General features: G+C 42.6%; 1 long non-coding RNA gene across 3 annotated transcripts in view; it reads right to left on the bottom strand.

The window, feature by feature from the left end:
- LOC148214701 (uncharacterized) overlaps positions 1–16,942 on the bottom strand; it is a 152,855-nt gene extending 135,913 nt beyond the window's left edge. For 2 of the 3 annotated variants that reach the window (XR_015797685.1, XR_015797687.1), the window contains exon 1: positions 16,578–16,936. This is a non-coding gene — a long non-coding RNA (uncharacterized LOC148214701). Of the gene's footprint in view, positions 1–16,577 lie in introns of all 3 variants that reach the window. The other variant, XR_015797686.1, reaches the window with a different exon arrangement.
- Positions 16,943–21,202: the final 4,260 nt, after the last annotated feature.

Raw genomic sequence — 21,202 nt, forward strand, 5'->3', positions numbered from 1 at the left:
GAAAAAGACCAGGACTAAGGGTACTACCTGCTACTGGGAGGTCTTAATAGGACTGGCAAGATTGTACCATTCCCATTCAGGTCATGAGGCAGGTCATCAACAGGCGTGACTAATGCTGATCCTGTCCCTTGCCTGGGCCTGAACCCTGACTGAAAAAGGGCATTCTGCAAATGATGCACCTTTATCTTCTTGACAACCTTCTCCCAAAAGAGGAGTTGGACCTAGTAATATAATATGGCTTGGTCCAAGGAAGTCTGCTTGTTGAGGACATGCACTGCAGCCTCCTTCAAGACTGCTGGCATCACCCTCCCCTTCAAGGCACTGATTATATCCCACACCTGGGGCCTCCAGATGCAGATAAGGCATCTTATATGTTAGCATGTTTAGCCAAACCCACTTAGAGACTTTTGATCAATCTTGGGCTTCATGCCTGAATTGGCCAGGAATGTGCTGATGCTGAGGTAGGCTTTTGTTGTATTTTTCCTACAGACTTAAACTTACTCACATGTGGGTGAATGCCTGCACTGACCTTCTGTGCAACCATAAAGATAAACTGGAGGAACATATTGTATAGCAGAGTGCAGAGCTGTAACAACCAAGAGCTTCTTTTGCTCCTTTTGCTCATGTCAGCAGTGTGCAAACCTTTCTGTAGCAACAGTCACCCACTTGGGATTGAATTACATGCCAGGCGACACACTCAACAAACAGCGGGCGGGGCCAAATAAAAACTAAATTTCATTTCATTTCCTTCAGTTCCATAGATCTAGATCTAGAACTCCAGTGATGTATTTAGTAATTTCTGCCTTTCCATAAAACGGGAAACTTTCCCATATGGAAGGTACAGTCGAAATTATAGCTTTATGAGTAGTTTGGAGTTCTCTCTACTCAGAGAACAATTCCAGATGGCACTGTGTACGAGTTATTTAAAAGAAACAACAAGTCCAAGTATATCAAAGGAAGAGAATGTATGTGTGTGTATGTATGAATGTATGTATGTATGTATGTGTGTGTATATATATATAATCTTAATTATTAGTTAATTAATTAATTAATATATTAAAAAAAACAAATCCAAATACACCAATAAAGGACATCATACGTAAAACAAATGTATTCGCTCCTCCTATATGTATCATATAGTACATTGACCAGTAGGGGGCTACAGACCATTGAGTGACCCAAGATCTCAGTTCAATTCATTCCTTTTTATGTACACTGAACTTATGAATGGAAGTTGCCAATATCTATTCTTTCGAAGACAAAATTTTAAGGACTTTAACTCAGCTTTTACCAACATATCAATACAGCAACAGTTTAAAGGTTGATGTCTGATTTGCACATTGCAATATATATTACTTGATGACGGATTGGTACCTGAGGGGAATCAGCTGAATGTGTGGAATGTTACACATGAGGGGACATCAAGTGATTCAGTTATGTACATCCTGGCTGAGTTACCCAATGAACTAAACCTTAAATCCCATCTGCAGTTTTGTATGAAAGAGTTTATGTATTCTGCATGGAAGGTAAATGGTCTCAATGGACTTTAAACTGAAGTGTTACTTCCTATTCTAGCACTTAGGAATTCTTTCTCATAAGTTAGTCCAGTGTTTCTCAACCTTAGCAATTTTAAGATGTGTGATAAATGGTCTCAATGGCCTTTAAACTGAAGTGTTACATCCTATTCTAGCACTTAGGAATTCTGTCTCATAAGTTAGTCCAGTGTTTCTCGACCTTAGCAACTTTAAGATGTGTGGACTCCAAATCCCAGAATTCCCATGCTGGCTGGGGAATTCTGGGAGTTGGAGTCCACACATCTTAAAAGTTGCTAAGGTTGAGAAACACTGAGTTAGTCATTTCTCATATGTATAAAGCAGGGGCATGGATTTTTTTTTGTCATCAAGACAGCCATGTTTCCTCATGAGTAACTTTCCAAGGGCTGAATGCCAGCAATAGACAATCCTAACCCTAACCCGGAGGCAAAAAGGGGGAGGGGAATCAACCCTATATTCTCTTACAGAAGCATATGTGTCCTGAGCCATCCAATGCCACCCACTTTTGCCTTTGGTCTCATCCATTTCTAGATATAGAGTTTAGTGTGTTGGGTGAACTCAGCCAGCTGGTACTTGCATTCAGAATGACTGAAATGCCATTACTTTGTGGCTATTCATTAAAAAAATTTGGCCTTGTAATATGGGCGACAGAAAACACAGTCTGAATTATATTCAGTGTCATCTCTGCCAGAATTTCAAAAACTAGCTTTCTTTCAGTCCAGTGGCCATTGAACTGTGTATGAGGCTTTGGAAGCCCAGATGTTTCTGAAGACTGGTAGCAACTAATCAATTTATGGAACAACCTTATGTATGCATGTTTACTAGGGGTGTCTACAGGGGGGATATGTCATAATGCATGTAAAAAGGGACAGGGCTTTAATTGCATGGTGTCACCTTGACTTCTTTGACCACCCTACAGATACCCCTGATGTTTACTCAGATCAAATACTCTCACTGTCCTGTAATGGAGCTTGCACCCAAAAAACTATACAGAGCCTTAGTCCCACTGCATATAGCTGAGTTACTCAGAAATAAACATCATAAATAGCTCTGTTAGAAAACACTGCTAGAAGATGTAGATAAACTATGACAGCTTGTCAAGAGGGCACATAAAAAGTTATCATATAAGGTACTAAATAGTCCAAAATACTCTGATTATGTTGGGTTGGATTTATTAATGTATAAAGACAGGTACAGCAACTGGATACCACAGTGGGCATCTTTATATATACATACACTGTGAAAAAATGACTGTTGAAAACTAGTGCCTCTGAGATGATATTCATTTAGATCAGTGTTTCTCAGTCTCAGAGCCTTTAAGATGTGTGGACTTCAACTCCCAGAATTCCCCAGCCAGCATGCTGGCTGGGGAATTCTGGGAGTTGAAGTCCACACATTTTAAAGGCTCTGAGATTGAGAAACACTGAGTTAGATGCATTATCTGTGTGGTTACATCCATTATTACTCATATGCATGTGGCTGTACTTGGAAGGACTGAGTGTAAAGTGCAACATTTTTTTACCAGTTTTAGGAAAGCAGTATGAAACAAAGAGGGAGAAGAAAGAGCAGGTTTTATTACATTTATATCAGAAGTAAGAAAACTTCTACTTTAGTTTTTACTGGAATTCACCAATTGGCACCTGGTACAAAGGATACCTATTTAGAATTACAGAATCAGTGATTAGAGTACCAGAATTGGATGGAGTTTGCAATTTTGTATACAAAACTGCTCCTGGTATCCCAGTTTTCTTTATTTCAGCACTGTCATTTGTTAAGTGGAAGAGAATCCTTCTGTGGTTACCATTGTTAAACACTGCTAAACAAACATTCAGGTCACTCAGAGATTTTTTTCACAAGTTTCAAACAATCTTCTACCTGTTCCTGCCTTAGGTGAAATGGACATTTTATTAGGGCAATAATGTTCGTGAAACATAAATAGAACATGACCAGATGGATACACTTTGCCCACACCTAAACCAAATTAGCAAAATTAGAGCTAAGTAAAGTAGAAGTGCAATAAAATAAAATAAATAAAAAAAAAAAAATGGAAGGCAAGCTAGTGTATGGTATAGAGCCTTCTAATTTTCTGGAACATTGACATCAGTACTAAACTGTCAGTGAAACATAAGACTGGAATACAATACGTTGACAGCTGGCAGATATTCTAGAGGCAATGATACTTTGGACTCAGAGAAGTGCTATAGAATTTAATGGATTCCAAAATCCATTTGGAGTGGTAAAGATGGAATGGAAAACTGAGGTTCAAGGCACTGCCTCTCAGCCTAACCATAGGATTATTCTGAGGTAAAAAGAAGACAAAATATTGTTTCTATCTTGGTAAATTATCATTATTCAAGTAATAAGCTTCACAAAAGCTTGTGCCTTTTAATTAAAAAAAAAGTTTGTCTGAAAAGGAGCTACCAGACTCCATCTGATTTTTGACTACAATAGACTACACTAATGCGACTTTCCTCCTACAACATCTTGTGATGGAAGATATCAAACCCAAACTGTCTTCTGCTAAAAATCAGACACAAATTGCTCATGCAGGATGATAGAATGGCTAAATCACACACCTTTGTGTACATAAGATTTTGTGTAACTGAGAAGCAGCACATCCTCTTTTGATTTTATATATATCCTAACCAAAAGACTTCTGGGTGGCTTACTTTGTACAGCAATAGAATTAAACAGTACATTATTGTAAAATGCAATCCAGAGGGGCAAATGAAACCAATCCACCTAAAATTCCTTTCCTTTCTCGCAGGTTATATCATAACTTCATATGGTTTTCAGTGCATGGACAGGTTTCCCAAAAGATTGTGTGGCATCTTATGGGAGATATGTGGATACCGAACACACAACTTTCCTACTGTGAATAGAGAATGATCACTATATCTGCTTGATTATTTTTAACTAGATCAACTTTCTCTTTGATAATATTTCTTCTGAATCTTCTTGGCTTGAAGAGCTCATTTTGTCTTTCCAGCCACAAGCCGATCTGATCAAAGATATTCTTTTTATCACCTCTAGTACATTATAGTACGCTTTCAAAAAAATCTTCCATTCTTCCATATCAAAATAAAACAGATATCAACAGATATTTTGTGGAGGAAACGTGCCACAAAATATTGTTTATAGAAAATGATTGGAAGAAATTTAAGGAGTGTGACACATATTTAAGAGGTGACAAATAACACACTATGTTAACTTTTGTTTTCCTGGAACTTCTAGAGCACATTTTTTTTTATGATGGGGAGATATTTCTGGGATCTGTGTGGTGGATGGGACTTAATGACAACTCAGCTATGAAGATAAGCTTCCTAGCTTAGAGATGGATACCATTTAGGAGACAGTAAAACAGCCTTCCTCAATCTGCTAACCCCTAATATTGAGACTGCAGCTTAATATTAGGAATTACTTGATTGGGAAAGGCTGTTCTACTATATTTTATATTACATTTCCAACACCAAACTATTTTGGCTAGTGCTGCAGGCTCGACTGAATTTCTACAAAAGCAAAACAAAGGTAAACCACACTACAGATTTTGTAAGTTTTGTAGCCCATTTTACATTGGACTTGGAACGGTTAACACTAGGAAGGAATTTGTTTTTAGGCGCAATTCAACTATGCAGGGCCAGGCTTTCTAAAGGACCACCTCCATTCATGTGAATCTGTCTGTAATTTCTATTATTGGAACTAATGTTATCTCCTATCACATGAAAAGTTTAAGCTGATAAATATGAGACCAGGACCATTTCAATAACATTTCAGTTGTGAAATTTCCTCCCAAGCAAAGTGGTGCCATTCCTTCTTTTACTTTGCATTTGATAAGCAACAGTAATTGTTTTATACAACTAGGCATTTAAACTTACATGAAGTTTTCTCATTTCCTAATTTTCCATTGCATGGTATTTTTTCCTGTTTCCCCTTCTTTTTCTAATATCTTTTAAACTGTGTATTGATTCGGTGTCTAGTAGGAGAATGTACAAGGCATATCTTTAATATATACCTGCACACAGATGCACCAAAGCAACTGGCTAGCTCCTATGTTTTTGATGACCAGCACTGGATCATCTAATGAAGGCTTTCCCAATGTGGAGATGCGGAGCATTATCTGCTAATGACGGCAGTTCAGCTGTAGTTTCGTACTAGCCTTTTCTTTTCTTTTTGTTTTATTTTATTATGCAGTCCAAATACTTCCTTCAGCATCTCAGGTAAAATTCCAAGATCTTGGTTACATCTCTGGCTGCATAAGCCGTCCTCGCTAGTGGAAACAATGCTGGCAGAATCTTTTAATTGCCTGTGCTTATTTCTACCCTGATGGAATTAAGAGCACATGAGAATAGGGCCTAGATGAAAGTTGCAAGCAATAACCTTGGAGGCGTCACACTTGGGATGGGATGCCTATTTACAAATATTGACTCAGTTATCAGTTCAATAACAGAAATACTAATATAAAGAATTCACACATAGGGTTTATATTGAAAAGTTCCAGGAAAACAAAGGTTAACATAGTGTTTATATTGGAATATGAAAAGCTAAACTGCATGTCATGAAATATGCAGTATTGTATTATGTCTACTTTGCATAAATGTTTTTGAATTCAATGATAATATATATTTGCTCAACTAATAGAGTATCTTGAATTAGATGAGATCAACAGTATCCCAATACTCATGAGATGAATAATTATGAAAGTGGTAAACATAGCATTCACTTGGTTTCTACTACTGTTGGCACAAAGTAAAAAACAGAATGATATCAAATGTCAGGTATTCTTCATGTGGATTCCTTTTCCTTAAGTATTCTGGATCTCAATAGAATTTCATCTGAGACTTATAGACGTTCTGAGAATTCTATTTTAATCAAACCTCCAAAGTACATTGGCATTGTTAAAGAGTGATTGTGTGAGTGAATTTTTCTTAACAAAAGGAGGGTCCCTAACAGGGAAAAGGGCTGCTCCAGTTTCTACATCTCCAGAAGGATCAGTAAAGAGGCAGGCAGAATGGACTAGGGAAAAACACTTTTTGTGTGTCATTTTCTTTCACTTAAGTAGAATAAATCCTTAAGAAAAAATATTTTTTTACAACTGGAGAAAACCATGAATCCCAAGACTAGATTGTTTTTAAAAAGGAGTGGTGAGTTTTGATGATATCAAGAGGGCTGTAATTTAAACATCCATTTTAAATGTCACTGAAAAAATTGTTCCATTGAAATACATAAGTTCTTCTCCCCATTCCAAAAAAATGTCTAAAGAAGCCTCCCATTTTCTTTTTCTTAAATTTGTCAGGACAGCTGTGATGGGGCCTACCAATGTGAACAAATTTCTGATTCATGTCTGAGAGGCAAGAGATTTCTTGAAAGAAACTGAGATTTTTAAAGTTCAAATGCAGCTGTCTTTTCTAAATTTGGAAGAAAAGCAGACTTTTGACTTGGGATGTTCTGTTGATAACTCACACAAGAATGTAATTCAGTTTGCTTTGCATTGATTCAGAAAGGGATAATTAATTTGCATATCAAATTTATAAGAAAAGGGATAGAAATTTCAGCTCTGACAAACAGCAAAAGCCAAATAGCTTTTGGGTAAAACAAAATCAGTCCTATTAACCATTTCCTTTTTTAAAGGACTCCAAAGGTCTTTATAATTCCCTAGGCAGCATCTTCACTTTTATTCATTATATCAACCACATCCTTCAGACAGATTTTTCTAAAATGGCTCTGGTAGCAAATATTTTTTTAAAAGGGGATCTTTGCTGAAGTTTCAGATAAGTATCTGAACAGAGAGGAAATCCTTCAGATTTTGGGATTTCAGGCACTACCTGGAACTGTCAAACTGATAAAGAAGTACTGTAATCATTCATGGATTTTGGAAATTTTTAAAAAATAATTCTATTTTATCCCACACCACCAAAAGCAAATGGAAGTTGTGTGGATGGAAGTCTTACAACATTTCACAAACTCAGGCTTTATCCTGTTTCTGGTACAAAAGTATTGAATGCCAAATTTATGGGCAGATTTCCTGTAGCCTTCCTAACTGACATAGAGGGGATTCACCATTGATCTTAGGAGAACATCATCTTGATTGATTGGTAGTTTCTTATGTACACTGGACCCAGGCCCTTTCAGACTTACATATATATATAGCAAATATGTATGAGCTCTTAATTAGGGAAAGCCAACCAAGCATTTTAATTTGAGCAAAAATAAAATTTAAAGTAGGGGTATCTGAATGTCTTTTGATGCAGACATTGGTTCTTGTGAATGTCCACACATGCGAAATAGAAAGTGAAAGTGAACTAACTTTAACATTGAAAAAAGTTACACTAAAGTTAAAGTACTTGGTATTCACATACAGATGAACGATGATAATCATGGAAGGAAAGTGACGTTAATATATTTTATTAAATGAAGCATATTTCTTAGTCAGTGAGAGCTTTAAAATGGGCAAATGGCAATTAAATATTAATCAACAGCAAATGAAAAAAAATATCTTTGTTTATGGCAAATGTCCATAGGTTTTATGAACAGGAGGCAAATCTGAATCTATTCAGACCTCTCTTGATTTTTTATAGTAGACTACCTAACATAATAGCAACAAAATACATTATTTCCTAAATTAAAGTTGGGGATAATCAGGAATAAAGTTTTATCTGGTTGAATTATGTGCTCCATTCAGTTTTGGAAATAATTTCCTCCCTCTTTCTCTCCTCCCTGCCCCCCCGCCCCGCCCCCCAGCTTCTGTTGCTGTAATAAATGGCCCTATAATGCAAAACAAATATATTCCTTTAAGCATGAAGTCTTCCCATTTTTGTTTTAAACAATGTGAAGTTTGAAGCATCCAATGTACTAGTTTGGGATAGGAAAGACCCAGGGTGAAATTCTCTGAAAAGCCAGGTACAGACTGGATAATTTGGGGGCAACTTACTCTGTCCAACCTATCTCACATATTGTCAGGTGCAACACACAGCTGAACTCCAAACAACTGAAAAACAGAATCCAACCATTACTGTAGCTGAGGCTTTCAAAGATTGCAATAGGAATGCCATATATTTAATCTGAATAAATAAATTTCATGGAATTCTGCGGGGCTTTCTTTTAACAAATTGGAATGTGCTATTGGGTTCATTTCATTGGATTATGATGTACCAAGGGAAACATATGATAAGTGCCTCAAACTCATTTTCATATTCCGCAATAATTCAATATGGCTCCTGTTCTGAAATAGCCCATTTGATTTTGATGGGAATCATCCAGGTGGAAATGGCAACATTATTATTTAAAATAGATCCAAACATTTGCAATGAAAATCTCTCTTAAGGTTGGAATCAACATAATAAAGCAGTAACACGTGTGTGTGTGTGGGGGGGGGGAATGAATCCCATTGCATTTGCTTAATTTTACTCCTGAATAAACATACAAAGCCATAGGGTAATCTAAAACAAATGTACACAAATGAAAATCCTACCGAGCTGGTGGTGGTTATGATTCCTAATTCCTATTATTTGTACGATACCTTCTGAAGAAAGGCTCCTCAAGGCAATTCAGAAGGCCAAAAAGCAAACAAAAGCAATGAAATGTAAAATACAAAGTTATTAAAGCAACACAAAACCCTTTTAAGACAGCAAGATTGGCAGCGTAATGGCTTTCCTTTAAAAGTTGGACGGACCGTCGAAGGCTGTATGAGACGATTACAAAAGGCGGAAAACGCTTCTGCGAGCCCTCGGGATCAAACTCACGAGTTCCAGGACCCGCCGGCGCTCGACTGCACTCACACCTGCTTGGTCTATTTGTCGGGCTAGTTAAGCATCGCGCTCTGATTCGAATGGAAAGAGTCACCGGACGTTCTGCGTCCTGATTTTGAACATTCTCATAGCAAGTGGTGGTTTTTTCCCTTTTCGATCCTTCTATAAATAACTGGATGCGGCGGGTAGATGAGAAGGAAAGGAGCGAGACGCTACTACGGACCGGTCCTGTCGGGGCTGCTGCTCATTACCAGCTGGGCGCTATGCAGCGCCGCGATCACGTTCCCCCGCCCGGCCCGTGCTGGTTTGTTTTGCCAATTAGCCGACGGGCTTCCCTCACAGCTGCTGCTTACTGGAGCTCTGCAGTATTTCCCTCCTGAAAAGCTAGAGAAAGCGGCGGATTCACACGAAACACCCACCTGGCCAGATACCCACTGCAATGTGAGGATCGGGGCCCTTTGACCAGATTCCTTTCTTAACTCAGTGTTGAATTTTTCTGCGATCTAACTTCGTTGTTGCTATTTTTTAATTAAACGGAACGCGGTATTGTAAAGAGCTACAGAAATGGGGCATGTTTTCCCTCCAGACAGCTGTAGGGGAAAGGCGTATGCAGTTTCGCTTCCACCGTGCCCCCGTCCCCATCTGACTTTCATGGTCGCACCTGGCAGCACTGGGTTCAATTTTAAACTTTTAAGGAGGATGTCACGAACAACGGAGGAAAGTGTTATGCTAATTGGGCGTTCCGTCTGTTTTTAGCAGGACTATCAAATTCCAGCCCTTTATCCCTTTTCATCCTTATTATTTGATAACTCAAATTTTCTAGAAAACCGGTTGCTATTTTACTTCCCCTCTCCCAAACTTTGCCACATAAATCGTTTAGATAGGAGAGCAAGAGGCTACATTTAGGGACTTATTTCTCCTATATCTGACTCTTCCTCCTCCCCTCCAACCAATCAGTTTGATCTTCTAATTCCTAGGAGGTAGACATTTGGTGACCCATGGAAATGCATTGGCTAGCTTCTATTCCTGCCTAATGGGAGACCACGAGGAAATCTCAAGGGAGTAGGCTAGACGAAAAAACACCCTGGAAGAAGGCGGGAGCGAACAATTTCTGTATCATCCCTAGAAAACTACCCGAATGAGGTAGTTTTGTTTTTACAGTATCTTTGCCTAACTTTGCCCCCCTCTTCCTTTCGCCGGATTCTTTCCTTGTTTTTTCTCCGATCGTATCAACACTGTAAGATTTGTAAGATTTTGTGGGGGTGAAGGCCTGTCTGCCGATATTTGCGGGAAATGCCGGGCAATCGATTTGGTTGCCAGTCCCAGGCACAACACAGTACTACGCCAGGTATGCTCTGGATCCGACCGCCACAGATCCGGAATGGATTCAGCTTTCGTCCCCACCCGACCCGCATATCCCGCGCTAATCCATCGTCTTGACCACTGGTTGCCGGGATGGGTGAAAAGCGCCTGTAACAAGACAGGCTGGGGGAAAAAGCCAGTAAAGGAATAAATTGATGGAACAAAGAAGGAAGGATGCGGGGCTGGAGAAGAGGTTGGGGCAAGCGCCGAAAAAAAAAAAAACCACGCGCAGAATCTCTCGTCCTTTCTCCCTCTCTCTCCCCCCTCCCGTCTCTCCTGATCGAGGGACACGGTTAAATCGGAGTTATTCCGCACCAGACACCCGCCCCCCGCGGTCGTGCGGGGGTTAATCGGATGCCGAATGGCAGCCGCCTTCGAGAGATGGGGCGCGCACAGGAGAAAAATGGCCTCGCTGAGGCCACCCCTTCCGCCAGCCGGACAGTGGCAAAATACATTTATTCTGTAATGAGTCATCCTGATTTCAGATTTTAGAAAAGTATCGCGGCGACACAAATTAAACCCTAACAGACGTATTGTGTCGCCCGCTGCTATTATTTCAAAAGGGTTTACTACCCTACAGTTAAAATCTCGCGCACTCTTACTCAGGGGGTAGTTCCGCTGTAAATACGCATAAGACTATACACAGCAGGCTTCGTTGGGAATTAAACTTAACAGGCTTTATTTCTGGTAAAAGTGGACCAGAGTGAACCGTATATTTGTCTTTAACATACCCGATAGTCTTTTGTTTTGCTGCATCAAGCTAACCTAGCTTCCTCTCCCCAATACAGTAGTTTGTCTAAAAATCAACAATAAGAAACAGATGGTTTAGCTATCCTATCCACCTGTCCTCAGACGTAAGTTTCTCTGAATGTAATTCATGTCGTCGTGTGTAGGATTGCAGTTCCAGGGTCGAAGCCTTCTAGACCCACACCGTGCCCTTGCTTTGCCCTCAGCTGCGAAGTAAATGCGGGGAGGGTCAGCTTCCCCGCGATTTCCTCGGCTCCCCTGTTGGCAGTTGAAGCCAGCCCTTCGATGCCGTTTATTGGACATGTTTGTGTCAGGGAGGATAGCGAGTCTCCCAGCTAGGGCAGAGCTATTCTGCAGGCAGAAATAACAACAGAGGAGCAGATCTGGACCACGGTGTAAAACTAATTCCTTCTCCTTCTCTCTCCCTTCCGAAACAAAATCTCGTCTGCGGAAGAGTTCTGAAGGACGGCCTCGCGAGTGACACCCGGCAAGCTGAACTTTTATCCGACGAAGCGGGCTGAAGCCCACGAAATCTGATGCTATAATATACTTCATTCCCAGTTTTTAAGTTGGCATAAACTGATTTCAGCAGCAGCAGCAGCAGCAGCAGCAGCAGCAGCTCCCGTCTCCCGGTTACTCCTTACCGCCCCCCCCCCCGACAGACTAAGTCTCACAAACCCACCGCTCGGCTTTTTCCGCTGAGCCCCGAGCTTTCGGGAAATTTCCCGGGAAGGAGGAAGAAGCTAAATCAACCAACTCCGACCCTTCTGCCCGGTTAACCGCATCGTCCGTCAAAACCGAGCTCGGGAAGCGAACTCACTGTAATGTCAGACACACACCAAAGCCTTTCGGGGCGGTGCAAACATTTTCCTTGAGCCGGGGGGGGGGGGGCGGGGTACTATGTCAAGAGGACGTCCAACCTTTCTCTCCCTTCAGAAGTCTTAGAAAGAGGGAAGGTGAAATAAAGGAAACGATTAGGAACTGGGGTAGGGATGGTAAGTATCCAGTTGAATAACTGCACTGGTATGGTTATAAAAAGGCACACAGAGTTGGCCGGATGTAAAGCAAAGTCGAGCTCGACTCCTGGTGACTCTTCCCAGGTATGTCCCTCCCTGCGGTTTTCGTGGCAACAGCACGGAGCCGGTTCGCCCTTTGCCTTCTTCCGGGATGGGCTTCTGATTTTCCGGGCTAAGCTGTCTCAGCCTGGCTTGAAGCGGTTCCCCTGGGAGAGAACTGGGAGGTTAAGCCACCTTGGAGCCCAAAAGAGGCGCTTGAACTCTCGGATCGCGGAGCTTTTAAAGAGACCTCCTCGCCCCCACGCGCTCTCGTTCCCGGCAGGGCGCCCAGTTCATCTGCACCCTGCTCTCCGAGAGCCGCACTGAGCCCAACGCAACCCTCCCCCCTTCCCCCAAATAAATCGGTGTTTGCCAACCCAAAATAAGGGTGCGATCCTAAACGTTCCTTCTTGGGAGTAAGGCTGCAGCTACTTAGTCTTAAGTATTAATGACCTGGGGGGAGAGAACTGTGCCAACAACACAAGACCGCGCTGTGTGCTAGTTTTTTTTATTATTATTATTAAAGATCAGTTTCCCGCTGCAAGCCTGTTCATGTCTACTCAGAAGTAATACCCATTGGTCTTAATGGGGCTTGCTGAGCTGCCCCAGGTAACGGGTAAAAGTGTGAGCTGAGCCTGAGTCAGAGGGCCACGATATTATGACAAAATTGAAAACCACACTGAAGAATCGGGCACCCTCGACCGAAAAATCCCCCGTCGGAAGCTGTCCGATGCGATCTACCCGATGTGAGCCCCTTTGATTTCAGTGAATCTCACTTCCAGGTAAACAGTTCTATACATCTCTCCGACTGAAGTATCACGTGGCTTGAATCTCACTAAGTGCGTTACTCCGATTCTATAAAGGTGTCACTGTTGTAAGCCACCCTGGACCTCCTTTTTCCCCCCACTGTCAAGGCAGAATATATCAATATTTCATACATTTCATCCTGAAATGAACAGTGGATCGTGTGTGCCCGCCTGTCCTGAACCGACTTGAACAAGCTTTGTGTGTGTCTAAATCCGTGTACGTCTGAACAAAAAAGAGCTGTCGGTTCCTCTCCCGGAGTGCTAAAAGTCGAGGCACCTGGCTTCTCGATCAGCTTGGGACTGAGGCTTTGGGGAAAGATATGAGCGAGGCTGGGTGTGGGGGTTGAAAGGAAATTGGAGGCAAGACGGGTTTGCGATGATTCAGGGAAAAAATCCCCCATCTTATCTCCTCCGAACACGATCGTTCAATAATCACTCAACTGGAGTTTAAAATCCTGTCCGCGAGCGCCCTGGGAGAAGAGCGAGACATAAGAGCGGCGGAAATGAGGCGGAGGCGGCAACGGAGTCATCTGAGGATAAAGTCCTTACAATCCCAGGCAGAGCTACGTACGCGCTCGCCCTGCCTCCTCTCTCCCGCTTTGCAACCAGGGGCGGTCCAAGGCTGCAACACCGCTGAGTCAATTTTTCTTTCCCGGCGGAGCAACTCGGGCGCTGGATTAGTGTTGCGTTGACTTCAGGCCCCCTGACAGTCTGCATTATTTCTCTGGCTTGCTTGCTTGCTTATTTATTTATTTATTAAATTTACCTCCGCCCATCTCCCCCTAATGGGGGACTCTGTATTATTGACTAGCTTCTTGCAAGCAAGCAAGCAAGCATTACCCATCAGAAGGGGACCTGTTCTCCCTCACCTATGGGCCGGGTGGTCTCAGGAACCAGAAGCAATGATCAAGTAGCTAGGAACACGTTCTGTGAAATTGGAGTGGTGGGTGGGTGAATATATGGCTGGTTAAAAATACTGTGGTGGGTTAATATATGATGTTCTGGCTCTGTTTATTTAGCAATGGGAGAAGGCTCATTACACTCAATGGGGCTTTTGAATAGACTGTTCAAGACCAGGAATAGGATTTACTCCCTATAACTTAATTTAGGATTATAAATTCCTGTTGAGTGTTTATTGAGGCTTAGTCCTTAAAATATATATATATATATATCTATTTAAACCCAACTGCCAACTGGAATGCACTGGATTAGTGGGGCTGACACTCATTGCAATCCTAGGCACTAACATTCTTGCACCCAGCCCACTGCTCATTAATATTGCCACATATTCTATAGCAGTTGGGAAGGATAGATTCTGCTTAATGCTACTGCCAAAAATTAGAGTAACACATATCACTCTAGGTAAGGGAGGCATTCATCTTTGGCCAGATCTTGCCTGACCTTTCTCACACTCCTCTTTATTATACCTAATACATTTCTTTAATTTTTCAGCTGCAGAAAGACCTTTGTGCCTTCCCATTGAGCTTGATTGGGAAGTGCCTCCCATTGAGCTTGATTGGGAAGTGTTAGAGCTGTGATTTTCAAATCTTTTCACTTCCATTGCAACTACTGAGCCTGTGTGCATGTGCGCGCGCAAACGCTGAGGCTCTGCAGAGGGGATATTAACATTCCATGAATGTTAATTAATGGAAAAACTGGCAAGCAAATAAGGTCCCACCTGATGATTCAAATCACTGCTGAACTAGGTCCACTGTATCTGGGTTGTAAGAATCAGGAGGACCACTAGGTGATGGCAAAAATACAAGGAAAAAACCTTCTAACTCTTTGCCACTCCCAGTGGTCATCCAAAGAGTTGCAGCCCAGATCCTGCTAGGCCTAGGTTATCTGACCACTTTACACCCCCAAAATGACACTATGCCACTTACTCGCGAGTAAGACTCCTTCAAACAGGGCATTTGCTTATGAGCAAAATTAACTTGCAGGCTTGTTCCCCGTGATCCCTTATCATCCCATCCAACTCTGATTGTTTCCCCACTATGAAATGTTAGATTCGGGAAAGCGCTGTATAAATGGTTAGAAATACCCATCAGCTCCTGATTCTCCCCACGCCCGCTCTTCATTGTCGGACGTTGCCCTCCCCAACATCCCTGGTGTGGTCCTCCGTTCTAGGTTACTCCTGCGATTACGTCACTTCGTCTGGTTATACAGCGCTTAGCACGACGCGAGCGCTCAAAGATAAGCCGGGATAGCACTGGAAGTCGAGCTACTGTGGAGGATCTTGGAACCGGCTGGCATGACTTGCAGTTTGTCTGTTTACAGTTAAGCAGGTGGAGGTTGAAGCGAACGAAATAAGCGAAAGGCAGCCGAGGCAGGACAAGCCACAACGTAGCGAAAGGGAAACGCGTGACAGGAGAAAGAGAAGACCGGCGTTCGGAAAGAAACCCGCCCGCAGTCACCTCTTCGGGGCCTTCCCTCTTCTTCCCGGTCCTGCCTTCCTCTGCTAAGCGCTCGTCGAGAGCGCCATTGCACTGATGCAATCGTATTAATAGGAACAGCAACGACTTTTGCGGAAAGGGCAACCGAGGGCACAGCGCGCTTGACGCCTGCCATCCCGCCCCTTCCGTCGCTCCCGCCTGTTCAGTCCTCCCTCCCCTTCGTGGCTCTTCGGGGATAAGCTTGTTAGATTAGGTAATAATTACACCTTCGGCCAAGGGGATGCGGGTTGCTCCCGACTGACGCAAGATGACCAGAGGGCACTCATTTCTCGAAACAGGCTCGTTTTCACTGGGAACAAAGCGGACGCACCACCCCCTCCGCCTCCACTTCCCCCGGAGGAGAAGCAAAGACATCTACACGCTCGTTTGCATTGCTGGGGCTTTGCTTTTTTTTTTGGGGGGGGGGAGGTGTTACTTCTTTAAATCGGGTTTCTATTCACTTTCAGTTCAGTAGCAGACTGGCTGAGATCCTAATTAAAAGAGGAAGAAAGCGTTTCACGGAGGGGGCTGGGGCTAGCATCTCTCTCGACCCAGACCTGCCCTTGCTCGCTTTCTAAATGTCTTCTCCGCTCCCTTAAACCCGGGCCCCCGATCACCAGGCCCGCAGACCTCTCCAAGGCTTCTGCAGTTCTACCCTCCCCATACACACCCAAGTGAAGGAGAGAGCGAGGTTGCAATCCTCTGCATTTACTTACTGAGGAATGCATCTGATTGAGGCCTTCTAAGTAATGCTGCGTGGGATCGGGCCGCCTGAGTGCGCCTCCTTGACGCCTCTGCTTACGAGCCCCCCCCCCCCCCCCCCAGTATCTGTTTGTTACCTCCCCTTAGTTCCTTTGCTTCCCTCGGATCTTACCTCTCCCGGCTGCCTGTCTTTCTCCCTGCGGAATGATTATTTAGGGCTCCCTCCCTCCTCCCCACTTGCCAATGGGGGGGGAGGGAGGGAAGGAAAGGCTTGTAGCATCTCTTTCTCTATGTACCTCCAAGGAGGGAGGGGGCGTTTATCAATCTGCCTCTTTGCCTCGCTCGCTCGCTCCTTCTCTCCCTTAGCCTTGCGCGCCCCCGGTTCCCTCTGCGGCAGCCAACGAGCCGAGTTCACGCGAGGACAGCCGCAGCTCCCAGCCGAAGCGCGTCTGGCTGGCAATGGCTCTGGAATACTGCTGCTGCCGCCGCGGGGTGGAGGCGGAGCCGGCCTTGCCGCTGACTCGTGACGGGCTCCAGAGGCCTCGGATTAGTCGGTCGGCCGCGGGGCAAGCGCGAGGGGCCGGGTTGCGGCAGAGCTGGGACGCCTCATCTTCTCCAGCCAGGTGGCTTATTCCCCGCAGCTCCCTAACGCAAATTGAACCTACTCAGAGATTTTTATCGGGTCTTCTGCTTCAAAGAGCCCGGGTTTAAATATTAGGTGCGTTAGTCTAAGCAGGGTTTCTCAACCTTAGCCACTTGAAGATGGGTGGACTTCAACTCCCAGAGTTCCCCAGCCAGCAAGCTGGCTGGGGAATTCTGGGAGTTGAAGTCCACCCATCTTCAAGTGGCTAAGGTTGAGAGACCCTGGCCTAAGTCTTTTATGTAGCGCCATGTATGCTAATATAAAAACTGCCAAACAATATTTCTAATAGTCATGGGATCCTCAATCCTGGGTTGAGGGTAGGGGCCATAGCACTCTGGAGAGTTTAATTCCTCCTCTCTGCACACAGCAGAAGATACCTTTGCCCAAAGCTACCGGGGACAGTAATTATACTTTCCCTCCAGTAGCAATCACCATCTTCATGGGTCCTTTTTCACTGGGGTTGAACACATTGCCACAGCTGGAATTTGGAGGGAGGGCAGAGAAGAAAACATCAAACTAATCAGTCCTAGAAGTTAGGCTGCAATGGCAATCTAGGAAATTATCTCTTCTCCCAACACAAATCTGGCCACGTGGACAATTGGTAATGCCTCAGTGATGAGCCTAAAGATAACGCCAGAGGCATCTGCATTGTCTGATGCTTTTGTCAAAATGGTGACAGTAGCGTCATGCTGTCAGCTCCATGACTTTTGTACTGCGTGCAACATCACAATGCATGTTCAAAAGGGTGGAGCTTATGTTGCAAGAGTGTGATGCTATTTTTCTCATTTGCCTCCCTCCCCCATGGACACCTCCGGATAATGCAATCATGAGCTGCTATCTGCCCCCTGGTATTGGCTAAGTCTGTTACAGATGTGTCCCAACCCCTGGCTGGTTACTGGGCATTGTGACTCTCTTGCCATTTTCTCCTGGCTGCTGTGCTGGATTCCTGGCTTCTGCAGCCTCTTTTTTCCTTGTTTGAAGGGGGAGTATCAACCTCCTATGGAATCAATGCATCACAACCTGCTTTCAACTGTACATTAGTTTTAAACATCAATCTCAGGGGATAGTGGTCCCATACGCACAGATCAGACAATAGCATGCATGTACAGCTGGAATATTTACACTATCCAGTCACTCAGCTGAATGGTCAAATGGATTTTAAATGGAAATTTCTTTGCTGTGGAGTCTTTGGTGCTCTCTAAGTCTGGTTGTTTGCTTGCAGACATTTCATTACCTGACTAGGTAACATCATCCCTGTGAGCAAGTGTGGGGTTTGCTCCCTGTTTATATACAGTAGCTTGCCCTGTCAGTGTTGGTGGAGGCGTGGTTTTCTCTTTGGTAGTTCCTTGGTTGGGGTATTGTTTTCTGCTTGATTGTTTGTCTGGTGTTAATCCTTGCTTATCTGTGTGTTGGCTGCTGGAGAGGATGTGTTCTGGTCTTTTTGTTTCCTCCTTAGCTTTTTTATTGTCTCTTTTGAATGGCGTATAAATGTGGTTCATCTCTATGTATCTATTTATGGCTGATGTGTCTGAGTGCCAGGTTCTTTGCTGGTTCCACCGAACCAGCCTTCCCCAACCTGGTGCTATCCTAATACCAATGCAGGGTAGCATTTTGGGAGCTGTAATTCCAGCACAACTGGAAACAGCTGATTGCAATAAAATACTCAACTCCCAGTTTTTATGTACCTTCCCTATAAATAAAACTGATAATTCAGGCCTGAAATACCTCTGAGGAAGCCAGATTCTTACCGTCTCTTACTTTTTAAGCTATAAAAGGATGCAAATTGCACAAAATTATCTATATGTCATAGGAAAAAAAGGGGAGGATTTGTGTGTATGCATGTGTGTGTGTGTGTGAGTGAGTAATGGACTGCTGTTAAAAGTCTCCCATACACAGATTCAAAACTATTGGGGGATTTAATTGAAATGCCAATTATGCAAGGTTGAACTGATAATGGTAAGGTTCTGATACAGAAATGCTAAAACCATTCAAGACACAGAGAGTCCTTCAGAGTTCCAGCAATACTCATTGTTATGACTGAATTCCAAATCCCCCAAAATTGGAGCGGGGCAGTAGAGAGCACTAGAACAGAGAACCAAGACACCAGAGACAACACTGACCATGCTAATTGTGGAATGAAACTTGCTGCTATATAATAAAGATTAACACCTTTAAGAGAAGACTTTTTTTTTTTTAATGGCATTATCCAGTGACAGTGTAATCAATCATCTTGTTGGCTGTAATATGGCAAGCTGAGAACAGGCCTATTTCGTTGTTTTTGGCATCAAGAAGAGTCTTGCTGAACAAACAATAAGATGTCCAGATAAGGGCCATACTATGCATTGTGCACAAACACATGTATCTGGACTCCAATGGAAGCTGCTTGCTGGCAAAAGCAGCTTCAGGGGGTAACGATTTGGAACAGACATTAGCAAGGGAGAAAAGTAAATCTTCCTCCATTGGCCACATGTTATTTTCTCCATGCTCGAGGATTTGAGGCATATGTTTTCTTTCAAAGACAAAATGTATTTGAGGCATGATTTACCTTAGCTTTTTTAAACATAATTTCAGTTCTTGACCTTGTTATAAACATAACTTTTTATTAATAGGCAATTAAGAAAATGTGTATATGGTTGTGCATGAGTGGGTGTGGGGAGCATTGAGTGGTTTTGTAAAGCTAGACCTATAAAAAGGACAATTCTAAGTATAGAAAATTCTTTATGGACTTCTGCAATGCTCTAGATCTCAAATACTCATTTGGTAAAATTGAAGTTTACACACCAAGGCTAAATGAGTTCCTCATGATGTGCAGACAATGAATAGCAAGGCAGAAAGAAGACAGAAAAGATGGCAAATTAAAGTTCCTGTTTGGAATTAAGTTCAGTATATTACTGGCATGGTATCCATTTCTAGCAAGTTGTAAGACTTGGAAACAATTGCTTTAGAAAAGACGGTTGGTCTGCCAAATAATATCATAAAATATAATTAGTCATTAGAACAACTAGTTTGTATAGTAGGATAATAGTGGATCTTTGAGATAAGTTCAGAAAGACATCTAGTCTTTCTAAGCCTAAGTTAGATATGAGTTATTATTATATCAGATATTCTAGCTTGGAGTAACTACATCAGTGTTTCTCAACCTTGACAACTTTAAGATGTGTGGACTTTAATTCTGGGAGTTCAAGCCCACACATCTTAAAATTGTCAAGGTTGAGAAACATTGAACTACAGTATCACTGGCAAAAGAAGTAATTCTGTTTTATGGCTAAGTACAAACCTAAGACTTGGCTCTCTTTTCTTTATGTCTGATTCACATCAGGACTGTGGTACAATGTATACATTCTTCTAATTGTGGGGAGGGGGGCTAGTTGTATTTGTATAATTGAGTTAATTTTAACATGTTAACATTCTCACAGGGGTGTCTGGCAGAGGGGGTAAAAACAAATCAGGATGGAAGCCATTCCCACATAACTGAATCCTTGGAGGAGTAAGGCTTCAATCATGTGGTTGTGGCTGCCATCTTGATCTTTTTGACACCCCCTCCCTCATGGAGACCTTTGCGTTCTGCATTCTTAATTTCTTTCTAGCAGTCTTTAGATTTTTAAAAGTCCCTAGTTATATACGAACCCATTAGGGAATGTGCATGATATCTGGCAAATAGTAGCTGGTTTGCTCTTTTCTGGGAATATGACTCATATGAAAGTTTAAACATTCTTCATCCATAATCATGTCCCTGAATTAGTTTCCCTTGCCTCCTATTTTTAGGGAGAAAGGCTCTGTATGTGTTTTGCTTGCTCTAACTCTTGTTCATCAAAAGAGAAATGAATAGAATAAATAATCATGTCACTTCAGTGATTTCAGTATTTGTAGTTAAGTAGTTTTGTTCTTCATGTGCCTGAGCAATCAATGCAAGTTTAGGATTAGTTCATGTTGAGAAATTAAGCTATAAAAAGATGGTATAGCAAAGTCTCCTCCAATCCTAAAAATGTGTTGGGATTACAACTCTCACAATTCTCAGCAACACAATTTTTGAAGAAAGCTGCTTTAGTGGACTTAAGCTGCAATCTTATGAAGCCTAAGGACTGAAATGGTTCAATTCAATAGTGCTTGAATATGTACAGGATTGTATTACTAAACATAAAATAGTGACAAAT

This window comes from Python bivittatus, unplaced genomic scaffold (assembly GCF_059951505.1).
Source record: "Python bivittatus isolate LINGU-HERP-01145 unplaced genomic scaffold, Pbiv_v1 ctg000580_np1212, whole genome shotgun sequence".
In the NCBI taxonomy this organism is placed as follows: domain Eukaryota; kingdom Metazoa; phylum Chordata; class Lepidosauria; order Squamata; family Pythonidae; genus Python; species Python bivittatus.